We start from the raw sequence: 12663 nt of genomic DNA on the forward strand, positions 1-12663 counted from the left end.
TTCTCCAGACTTAGGAATGTTCTTTTTATATATATATATTTAGTAAAAGGCTTCTGAAAATAAAAAAAATCACCCTGTGGTTTCAAGAGGATTTTTTCCCCAAGACATATTACAGTTGTGCAAGAAATCTTTATTTTGTCTCTCCAAAATGTAGCTCTCAAAACTGGAAATTTCTTGTTTCTTCTTGGTCTCTGCTCACTTTATGGCATCCTTCATGTTCCCCCTACTTCTCTGTAAATACATGAGGGAAGGAACAGGCACTGCACTACTGCCCTGACCAGTCTACTAATCTGTAGCTGGTCTGATCTACGTGAGTATTTGATCTGTGTGGCTGTTGTTGTGAAAAGCTGCATTTAATTACTTTTTTTTTTGTTGATCCCCCAAGCATAAGGATGTTATTTTTTAATTTATTTATTTTTAAAATATAAATTCCACAAGTAAGTTTCAATTCATTTGGATTTATTTTACCTTTTATTATACATACATACATACAGACAGACAGACACAAACCTTCTCTCACTCCCACTCTGTCTAATTTTCAGACAAGGCTGACGTTTTAAAGAAAATATTATGAAAGACTAACCCCTTTATGAAGATATGCACTTAACCACTGTATAACTGCCACTGAGTTTAATCTAGCATAATTGTGGGGAAGAGTTCTGCATCCTTTTTCAGAGTGTTTATTTATTCTATTGAGTAGATTCATTTGTTGATTCACATAAACCACATAGATGTTCTCGGAAACAGCAACTGCATCCCCTGCTTCCCACTGATGTAGCTGTCTATTTTCTATTCCCTCATGAAGAGGAATAGTGGGAGAAGAAGAAATGAGTCTCCCCCCTCTATTCCCCAAAGCCCCAGGAATTGGATGTCTTACCAAATTAGTAAGAGAGAAAACCAAATTAGTAAGTTACATACCTCTGTGAGGGAAATGTAAGTTGGCATATAATTTACATTTCTTTTTCTTGAAAGAGTATTTTAGTTCTAAAAGTATTTCCTATTAGGACAGAAAAGACTGCCTCATGCCTAGAACTGTTGGACCTCTGTAAGTCCACCCTTCTCCACGTAAATGGAAAACTGGATCCACATTGACCCCTGTCCTTTCAACTGAAATTTATAAAAAGTGCTGCTAGCATGTAATTACTAAAATGTCAGGCTAGGCTCTTCACCTGGTAGAAAATATCCTTGGCATCATAGTGATGTCCTCTAGCACCATGCTGAGAAAGAGTTCTTTGCTGATAATTCCACAGATAGGATACTATTACTTCACTGTCTTACATTGAATCCTCTTCCTCTATTTCACCACAGTTTGGTGCTTGTGGCTTATTTGGATTATTCAGTCAGACAGTATGGCAAATGGCCCATGAGGGGATTGAATTATGTTGAGAGTCAGGTCTGTGAAACAATATGATTTCACCTGAATGCTTATCTAAGCCAGTCAGAGACAGGGTGCCTTATTCCATTCAAAAAAATCTGAGTGGAAAGAATGTTTTTCATGACCTCCTTTCCAAGTCTACACAAATGAAGTCTTCACTTCCTCACACGACATTTCTCAAAATATGGGGTTATAGTACATACCAGGTTGACTCAGGTAGAATATCACAATGATCCAAAAATGACATTACTTTTCCAGTACGCCAGAGAAATGTGTTTTTTGAGTCATGCGTAGCAAAAGGAATTTCTTTATAGTACTTATTTTATTAATGTAGCTTTTTTTCCACTTTTAATGGCTTATTTTTTCTCTCCTCTCTACATTTTGCTTTCTCCAGGTTCTCATACTTTCCTTTTCTCCCCATGTTTTTGTATTTCTTGTCTAGATCATCACCTTAGGGAAAGTTCACATGCTTTTTGTGCTGAATTCAGTTTGCCCAGAAACTCCTTTTTTTGTGTGTGTGCTACAAATATTACAACTATATTTCTGTAACTCACCTTCACTTTCAGTCACCATCATCACTATTGGGGAATTCCAGTCCCAGCCCTCCTGTTTGGCTGGGCAGGGAACTCCTAGCTCACAACCAGCTGAATCTCAGTACTGCAGCAACCAGAAAAACAGCTTCTTCAGGAAAGCAACAAGATAATGTTGCTGGTAGAGAATGGCATATTTTTTTCCTGTTTATGAAAACAATTTCTATTTCATCCCTGCACTTTTCTCACTATATAGCCTTCTCTTCACTTCGATCCTTCCTTCTCTCCTGCATATTCATGTATCTTTGAAAGCTTCTGAAAGCTGTTCCATTTCTCAGCGCATTTCTTTAACTCCTCCTCAAATAACTGCCCCAACAAATAGTTATTTCCTTCATTATGGTGGGAAAGGATAGGATCTGTGTGTAAGCACAATGCAGGGTATTACGGTAACTACAGACAGCAGAACCAAGAACAGATAGAAGAAGGAAAACAGATGAAAGTATTGTAGTGCTCTCTTCACTAGCACAAAGACAGTGGAGGTACTTGAGGAATTCCTCAAGAAATTTTCACCTGCTTGGAATTCCTGAGGAATTCCTGCCTGCATGTATTTACAATAATTTTACAAATATAGCACTTGAATGTGCAAATGCCCCATTTGACATGTTAGTGCAGACAGTTTTAGTAATCATCCTCAGCACAAATTGTGCTTTTTCTTGTACACTCTTCAGGTCATCTAGTAGATCTTAGTCACATATCTCGCATTTGCTGTACCAGGGGATATTTCTTCATTCATCAGCTTAAAAGAGCAAAGATATTTAATTATTATTTTTTTTCTTTTTCTTGGAGAGAATATCAAGGGTTTAGATATAATCAGTCACTCCTTAATTAATTTCAAATGTTGTGATTCAATCTAAAATGAACCGAACCACTGAACTGTATTTCACTCACCATAGATTTTCTTCATAGTCCTATATTTTGTCATCCCAAATGTTGTGGGGTACAGTACCAATGTGATACTGTACTTCTGACATAGTAGCGTGGAGTGAAGTGAAACACATTGTGTGGGCCATGTAAAGAGGAAGCTCTTATTTCCTTTGGAGACAGTGACATCTGGAAACCCTGTCCCTCCTGTTACTGTGAGAAGGATCTCATCTGAGGAGAGCTAAGATACTGCAAGTGTCATTTCTGCATATCATCATTTTGCCAGCAGGGGAGTCCTCTCAAAGTCAAACAATTTACTTTACATGTTTAATGCGAAGTAAAACAAATGCTATGTTGCAGATGTGCAGGACCAAAAGCATTGTTTTATTTCATGGCAGGCACACCCTTCTCATTCCAAACATTTAATTAGATCCACCACCACGACACAGAGGACTGAGAGAGGAAATGGAATCAGGAGCAATCATAAAAAAATAACAGGCAAGGGAAGAGGTCAGGGAAATAACACACAACCTATCAGAACTCTGTATTCCTCCTGTAAACCACTGAACCAACCTCAGATGATTTTATTTGCTAGGTTTGAGTGGTAGAGAAGATTTTTTTTTTTGACAAATCAGGTGCAAAGCAACTTGGCATTTACAAGTAGCAATTCAAGGAGTGAACAAAAGAACAAAGGCAGAGAATGTCATTACAATCATCACTCATGCAGAAAGCAAGGAGAAAGTGAAGTGAATTCTATTGCCGTCATGTACAGTATCATTCACTGCATGTCAGTAAAGATTGTTCTTTGAGACAAATCCAAAAAGCTAGTCAATGAAAAAAATGTGCTTGCACTATGCTCTTTCTACTTCATCTGCCAAAGATGGCTGCACCACCGGTAGTAGAACTCCTATATATTACTGAGTATGCTTCACAGCTTTAATTCTTCCACCAGCCCATGTTTTTATATATTAATTTCTTTTTTCCTGCAAGGTTGTCAAGATTTTGTCCAAGATATCTGACACAAGCCAACCAGCATTTGACTAGCTAAGCCTACTTCCCATTCAACATATTCTCCACCACTTTCTTGGACTGCGTAAATAGTTCTAATGGAATATATAAAAAAGCAGTTTCATATTTCTCATCTAAAATATTCCAGAAGGCTTTTTACGAACCATGACAGAGAAAGGAAATAGCTGATAGAGATATTTTTCTCAGTTGGCTAACCACAATATATAAACATACAGTTATGATAAATATCAATACCATTTTTGTTTTCTTTTTCCCCCAATTAAAATATGCATTACATAACACCCAGGGGACTGTTGTATTCTCACTATTTACGGACTTTTAACTTTCCATTTTTTGTCATTTTTAATCTAGATAGACTTGAAGGAACCATGGGAGTTAGAATGCAAATTTTCTTCGATGACTGTATGACTGGTTAGAACTCAGAACCAGTCAATATGCTTTTTTGAAATGTCTTAGGATATCAAACTTCCTTCAGGAGACTATTTAAAATACTTGGAGCAGATACAGTGTTACATTTTCATGAAAATCCTCTGAACTTTTTTAATACAGAGCCTAGGAGAACAGAAAAGCTACCACTTAGAGTAATACAAACTTCACCTTCTTAAAACAAGGAAATGCAATTAAGCTACCCACCCTCTTCTCTTCTGCCTCTGTAGTACCCTCTTGTGCTGTATGCCATCTCTGTCCCTGCTGCTGATCCCCCTTCTCTCTCCTTACAATGATGTCCCCCAAATCTTCGCTCTGACCCAAGAAAGCATCTGCGAAGCATCTGGAAGTGTAATGAAGAGCTCATTCTACAGGACCTGTAGTAGGAATCCCTTGTCACCAGACTTGCCGAGTTGCTGTGCTTTATCTATACTCAATTCTGTTGGTCAGGAAATATGCCAGTAAAATTCTAGCTATTACATCAGTGATAATTTCCTTGGAAAGTGTTCCTAAAACAAAACTGGAATTTGCATATAGATTTTCAAGCACCTAGAAATATTCTTCTGCATCCAAAACTATTGATGTCTGGGGTTGTATCTAACAATGAGATCTTTGTATGCTCCAGACTTTCAGCTCTGGATGCACATATAATTCATATCTCAACACAGATACAGTACAAGATCTATGTATATTCCAGACCCTTCCTTATAACCCTTGTATTGTCTTTTCCCTGAAATACAAATCCAAATTTCTGGCCAGAAAATAGGCTAACTCTTTTCGGTTGTGGCCCTGTCTGGATGACCCGTGGCTCAGGACACTAATGAACATGGTTTCCATTAAGTTCTAAATGCCCATGTGAAACTTGCGCTGGTTCTCCAAAGTCCCCAAACATACATCTTAGCTTAGCTTTAGTAGGAGCAGCATATCTCTCTGCTTCTCGGGCATTCAGCTGATGCAGTCATAGAGATATTTGCTCTTTAAAAGGCACTAAGCCTCAATTCACTTGATGCTTTTTCTGGCTTATTTTGCTAGCTGACATTGAGCTTCTAACTTAAACCTTGAGAAGTTTTCTATGTGAACACCTTCCCTCCATGCACTTGCCTGAAAGGCCAGAGCTGTTATGTGCTCGAGACATATTCTAAAAGTCTAGGTTCATTTCAGGAAAGGTTGAGACAAGGTTTGAGCCTTAGGTGTATATGTAAAATGAAAGATCAAGACACTCTGCATGGGGCTTCACAGGTACAAGAGGGGGACACTGGAACTCAAAATGATCTTGAACTTGCAACACTAACACTGCATTGCTGCCTCAGGAGGCCAATGATTTTCCGAACTGCCAGGGTTAATGTGAATTTTGGAGTACTTGGAACAGTCATCTTTTAAACAGTAAGCCACTGTCAGTCCCAACAGTATTTCAGTCTTTATGCTGGCACTGTTCCCATTGAATTCAGTGACATTTCTGAGTAAATAATGATTAAAAACCGAGTATGGACATCAGAATTTGTTCCAATATAATATGTTGAGACAACGCATGTTGCCATGTCAGCCTCAGAAATACGTGTTTTCCTGGCAAGACTTCCCGGTCTGATGTATAGTTTTAGTGACCTCTTCACACTCCCTTCTAAACACAGCTGTAATGAGGAGTTACTTATGGCCGCCACTTTAAGTTGAGTTCTTTTCATGGCTTTGTCTAGGATACAGTTTAACAGTTGTCATTTGAGATCTCTTAAGTTTTGTGGGTGAGAAAACTAACAAAAAATCTTCATATTTATGGTGTAAGAAGCATAAGACATTTTCCCAATAAATTTTACTCTTAGCAGAGAACTATTGCATAAAATGGATACATAGAACTGACACAAAAATATATCAAACAGACATGCAAAATTTTCCTGAAAAGAAATACAAAAGATCAGCTACACTTTATCTAGTGAGATTTTATTTTATTTTATATTTTATTTTATTTTATTTTATTTTATTTTATTTTATTTTATTTTATTTTATTTTATTTTATTTTATTTTATTTTATTTTATTCTATTTTATTTTATTTTATTTTATTTTATTCTATTTTAATTTATGCATGCCACTTTACTGGAGCATTGAAGTTTTCCTGCAGGAGTTCTTTCTACTTTCAGAGGCTTATAAAACCAGCATCACATTTTATTTTCATAATGCCTGCTCAAAGCATGAACTGTGTGTTTTCTGAGGTTTCTGCTTTGTTCTTTCAGCTTTAGAAAACTGTACTGATTCCAGTTCAATTTGCATGTGTCCATAAAGTAAGTCCAAATTAATATGAATCAGCAGATTAAAGGTTTCTTTTCTTTGTTCAACATTACTTATCTTCAACCCTTTGCACTTGTCAGAGATGTAGATATAAATTTCTTATTAGAATAATCACTCAACAGACTATGGCCTGCCTAGGAAAATATCCTTGATCCTCCCTTCCTAAGAACATTCCTACGCTGTGAGGGTCAAATTCTATTTCCTACTGACATAAATCTCTTATGTTTAATTTTTTGTAATATTTGTAATATGGTAATGTAATATTTGTAATATTGTAATGTAATATTTGACAGTGTAGTGAATCTGATACTTGCAGATTTTACCATGGTATCCATTAACAACTGCTATACATATGATACGAATGTTACAGGCAGTGCAGATAACAACATCGCTAGGTTAAGGCTACCTGATTCTCTTCTTACTGGCTTTTAAGTTTTTCCCTTGCTGATACTCCAAACTAAAAGTTTCAGGTTTTGAGGCTGTCAGGAGACTTTTTTTTTTTTTTTTTAGGAAGGTTCAGAAAAGAAAAAAAAAAATTGGAAAGGTTGTTTCTGAATTTCTGAGGTTGGAATGGGCCCATCTTACATGTGATTTCCCCAACTAAAAAGTTGTTCTGAAGATTTTGTACCCTCTTTTTTTTTTTTTTTAATAAAATTTCAAATTTCAATCAGAAGTCTTCCCATTTTGTGGAACAAGCAACTGTACTTAGCAACTGTACTTGGAAAACATTGGGCTGTTCAAGGTTCATTGATATTTCTTAAAATTTTGCAGATCATTTCTTGTTTGGCTCAGTAGTGAGTGCATCTCAGTCCCTAACAATGCCACCTTAAGCTGTCTCCCAAAGCACAAACCTCCCAAAGGCACAGAGCATATCAGTCCCTGGGGCTTTGGAGCTCAACATGCTCTTTTCTGACACTGTTGATGTTGCTTCCTTTGGTCTTGGGCAGTCGAGAGGCCTCTGTTTCCTGGGCCCTGAATGTGTGAACAGAGAGGAGCAAGAGCAAGTAGACTGACTTGTGACCGCCAAGAACACAGTTTTAGAGTTATTTTGAAGAGCAGAGACCAGGGGAATCTGTGGAAAAGTAATGTTGGTCAGGAGAAGGACTGCAGATTTGGGGACTAGACAAGAGAAGATGGCAGGGAGGAGGAGATCTTGTGACTGGTGTCACATATAGGTGACAGGTAAGGGGAGAGGATTAGATGAGAGAGAGAGAGTGGGGGTAGAGAAGCAAAGGAGAAAGAAAGGATGTCCAGGAGAGAAACTGGCTTGACACAGAAATAGCTTTAGCACTCTCACTGCAAAATTGAAGTCCTCAGTGTCAGGGTCCATGGCTCCCAGAGGTAACTGTGAAATCCACAGGGAAGTGTAGGCCCATCCTTGTCCAAAACCTGAGTCACTACTCGGCCACTGCTTTCTCACACTGTCTCTGCAACCTGTGGAATAAGTCTGTGTGATGATCCAACCTTTGGATAAACGTGGTTTGATATGAGGGAATCTCTGTGTCTTTTTCAATGGGTTTTATAACACTCTGCGAACCTCTGCATAATGAGGTGTGGGTACAAGGCCCGGAATAACTTGTGCTTTTTATGTTACCAGCCTCACTGTCTTGAAGGCTTATCATGCTGTTATAGAGCTCAGAATGTCAATGAAAAATCAACTCCTCTCCCAAATCTTGCTTTTATGAGTCCAGCATTGATTTAAACATCAAGATCTATACCTGAATTTAGCACATTCTATCTTCCTGTGTCTCTGTGTGATGGACTCAAGGTCCTTATTCATTCATTCACTCTTGGAGTATAAGTATGCTTTATTTTTGTCTTCACTGTTATTTTTACGTAGCTCTACTTTCCACATTTGTGTTCTTGGCTTGGGAGGACAGGTAGCAACTTGCTAATCAAAGAACAAATTATGAATTCATAGAGGCTTCAAGCAGAAAAGGCCGAAAGGACCTTGGAAAAGTTAGACAGTAACACTTATGGAAAAAAAAAAATTCTGCTTCAGGCTTATCAAAACAGTGTGTGAACTCTGACATCTCTGACATTTATTGTCACTATAACCTGCAACATTTGCCCATGTTTTGTTAATTTTGGTCTTTGGTAAGAACCTCCAGATCTTGTTTACTTTAGTCTTCCTTTTAGGAGAGGAGAAGTCACCCTCTGGAAATGCCCATATCTCTGTGTTAACCATAGATGGAGTCAATGGAAGACTATCTAATTCTTGTAAAACCAACTTCTAAGTTAAGTGAGAAAAGTTTTTATAGTTACAGCAGCTCATGACCCACCATAATTGGAATTCTTTAAAATCTCACTTTCCTACTTGACATCTTTTCTTCCTTAGCAACATAAGTTTTAAAAATCTTATAGATCTCCTTTTCCTCATTGTAATAGGGTATGTGTGGGGGTGTGGAATATTTTTTTTTTTTTTCAACCTGGAATAGAGTCCTTTTTAACATCTTTGTAAATCTATGTGAAGTTGTAGAATGGGCCTAATCAGGGAATGTCCATAAGACAATACTGTTCTGGTTGACCTGATCCTATGCCATGACCTGGTTACCTCTTTTACAACGCACAAGCGTACACCAAATCTGCTTTCTATCATGAAGGCAGATGACTAAACGCAGTTGTGAAATAGGTTGTCTATAAAGCAATCTAGTAAAGATCAAAGAAGATCTCGCACTGGCCTCGTGTTATGAAAATTCTTAAACACATTTCCTTTTGGCTATGTGTTCATCCTTACACAGACTTCTGTGATGCAGAAGTCTGATGACTTTTTAATTATATCTGGGACTGAATTTCTAAGAAAATCAGCACTCTAACCAGTCCAAACCTCAGAAAAGAGTATTCATTGTCTTTTTTCCAACAAATAATCTGAGATCATTTTGTTTTGCGGCAACACAGACATTCTTCCACGGATCTGACTTTTGGAGGCCATATGTCTAATACAGTTGGAAGCTACTGATATTCCTGGCAGAACTAATCACTGCAGATTTATATTATAAGGTCAGACTGTGTCCTAACAGGAGCAGAAATCACTATTGTGTGTTTAAAAGAAAGATGAAAGACATCCTCTTAACTGAGATAGTAGCAATGAACAACTTGAGTACCTATGGCTACGACACTGGTATCATTAGCCAAATGTCTTTCAAGCTTGTGGACAGTGTTTGGACTACAACCATTGCACAGTTAATTACTACTGTTTCTCTCTGACGTGTTAAAGCTGTCAATCTTCTGATCATTTCATAGCAGTCTTTTAAGCAACGCACAACAACAGAGAGATATATGACCCAAATCCACATCCTGTTCATGATGGGCTGATGCACATCAGGAAGGTAGGATGAAAAGGTGAGCTTATCCTCCAGCACTGAGAAAAAACTCTGTAAGGGGTACTTCAGCCACATGGCATAAATAGCCTTGTCTTCTGATTACGTGCATCAGCTCCCTTCAGCAGGTGGTTTAAGAGACCAGTAGTTGGAAGCAGTAGTTGGCTGAATCTACCTTACTCCATTGTCCATATATACCTTGTTATTGACACCGCACAGAAGTAACCTCAGTCTGGGTAAAGAGACTGCATCATTTCCATTTACAGAGTGAAATCCACTCTTGTAGAGATGGTGTCTAAGTTCGCTTTATAATCCAGGAGGCTGAAATACTAATTCTAATCACAGGCCAGGCAGTTCGATTTTTATTAATTACTGAAAATATGTTTTCCTACAAAAAATGAACTCCAATCTAATTTTGGCACACAAAATGTACATGCAACTATTCATGTTCCAAATATTCTGCTAATTTACATATACTGGAAATGAATCTGAGAAAATCACAGCAACAAGAGAGGACTGAGTAATTTAATAAAGGAAACAAATCAGGATTTAGTTATCTATCTGTGATGATGAAAAGAATAACTTTTAAATATCTAACTTTTATTTATTTATTTATTTGCTTTATATGGCTTCATGAGGACTCACATGAGTGCAACTGCAGCATAGCTATAGTTCCCAGTCAAAGAGGCTGATGCAAGGGATGTGTCTTGCTGCTTACTTCCTGTCTGAAGAGAACTGTTTTGTAGTTGATCAAAATATTTCTTCAAGATCAAACCTGAACAGGGCTATAGACTGCCTATTAAGATCTTATCACAGTAATGTTCTGCAAGCCATATGGAAAAACAATTCTTTTAGCTTTGTCTAAAAGCCTTTAAAAGGAACATTTTGAAATCACTCTGTTATATTTCATCTAGTATACAAAATTTAGTGGTAGGAATATCACTTCCCCTCCTGTATTCTATAAAGACATTGAAAAACTAACCCCACACAGAAGCATATTTCCTATGAATTACAGAATTATATCTCCATAGATTTGTTCTCTATGAACAAGGCACTCTGAAGGTGTGTTGGGTAGCTAAAAAAAAAAAAAAAAAAAAAAGAGGCACAATTACTAGTTACTTTTAGTTACTTTTGAATGTGGGAGCCAATTGCATTTTATTATCATTGTGGATGTCTGAAAGAATAAGAGAAGATATATAGCCAGTTATGTGTAAAAATATCTTCAATTCTTCTGGGACTCACAAAGTGATAGCTGGGCAACTCACTCTGCCATCCTTAAATACCAAATGCCCACACACATTCTGGGGCCCAAAAGGAGCAAGAAGCTGAGCAATGACTAATACGATATGGTATTTGTATAATTTAACAGAAGTATTTCTCAAAGTTACACTATTTACTTTGCAGGAAAAATATGGTTGAGTTTTTCTAGCTTAATACCAAGAGAGCACTTAGTAGGAAAGTTAGTACAAAAATACCGCCTCTCGTTATTTTCTATATGGGCATTTCTTACTCCATACGAATAAGTCCATAGTCTTATTTATACAGCAAGTTCACAAGAATATCTGTGTGTACAAAACCATCAACATCTCCTTTTGAAAATAAGTGTAACAGGAGAAATAGTAAGTAATTAAAATGATTTCGATTTTCAGGGTATCTTCCACCTCAAAATATAGAAACACTCCCAGGCATGACTAATCTATCGGATGAATATTTTCATGAGGAAAGTAAGAAATATTACATACACTATAGAAAGAAGTAGATCTTGCCAAATACTGGAAATATTTTTTAGCAAAAATATTTTATTTTTTTCTTGATTACAACATACAAATTCAACAATGTTGTATGTATTAGAATTTTAGAATTTTTCAATAGCTCATGGACAAAAAAATAATTTTCTTCAAGAGCAGAATCAAGAAAATCATGAAATGTTTTTCTGAGCAAAATATATATAAAGTCTTCTGTTATCACGTGTATTAAGTGCTTCTCAGTTATTTTCTGCAGAATCTTTTCAGTGTAGATCCATCACCGATACAAAGCAGTTGTAAATAGGTCATAGTAATTGTTGTGGTTGTAGTAATAGTTGAAAAAGAAACTGTGTGTGGCTGAGGAGCTAGTAATGTAGAGGTCCTATAAGGGTCTCTTCTTGACACAATTTTGTTCAGTAATTGTACGTACCAGAAACTATACACTAAAAATGCTGAGAATTTCAGATAACACAAAATTTTGAGGTGGTCTCCCTTAAGAACACAGATCTTAATCCGATGAAATGTGACACCAAAGGAAACAGTGACTTTAACAAAGACTTGTAAAGGGTGATGATGTGATAATTGATTGAACAACACATCCAGCACTATGTTAGGATTATGAAAGGCCATGCAAACATTGGACATACATACATTGGCAAATACCAAGTAAGGCAGTGAATATATTTTTATCATTCATTTGACTGAAAAACTATATACATTTCTTGTGTTCATATTAAATATATATATACAGCAATTTTAAACAAAAGGGAAAAAAAAGAAAAGGAAAAGGAAAAAAGGAAAAAAGGGCATAGAAGCATAATGAAAATATCTGAGATGAAAGAAAAACTCAGAGTATGACATGCTTAAATTTACATCATCAAATAAACTTTGTACCAGAACTCTGAAGAAGCTGGCATAGGAGTTTCCAAACCCAGTAACAAAGAATTTGAGTGAACCTGACTGATCTGGGACAGTCTCACAGGAAATGGGGAAAATTAATGTAAATGTATTTCATACGGGAGAGGAGAGAGCAAATAAG

This window comes from Anser brachyrhynchus (genome assembly GCF_964034855.1).
Source record: "Anser brachyrhynchus genome assembly, chromosome: 3".
Taxonomy (NCBI): Eukaryota; Metazoa; Chordata; class Aves; order Anseriformes; family Anatidae; genus Anser; species Anser brachyrhynchus.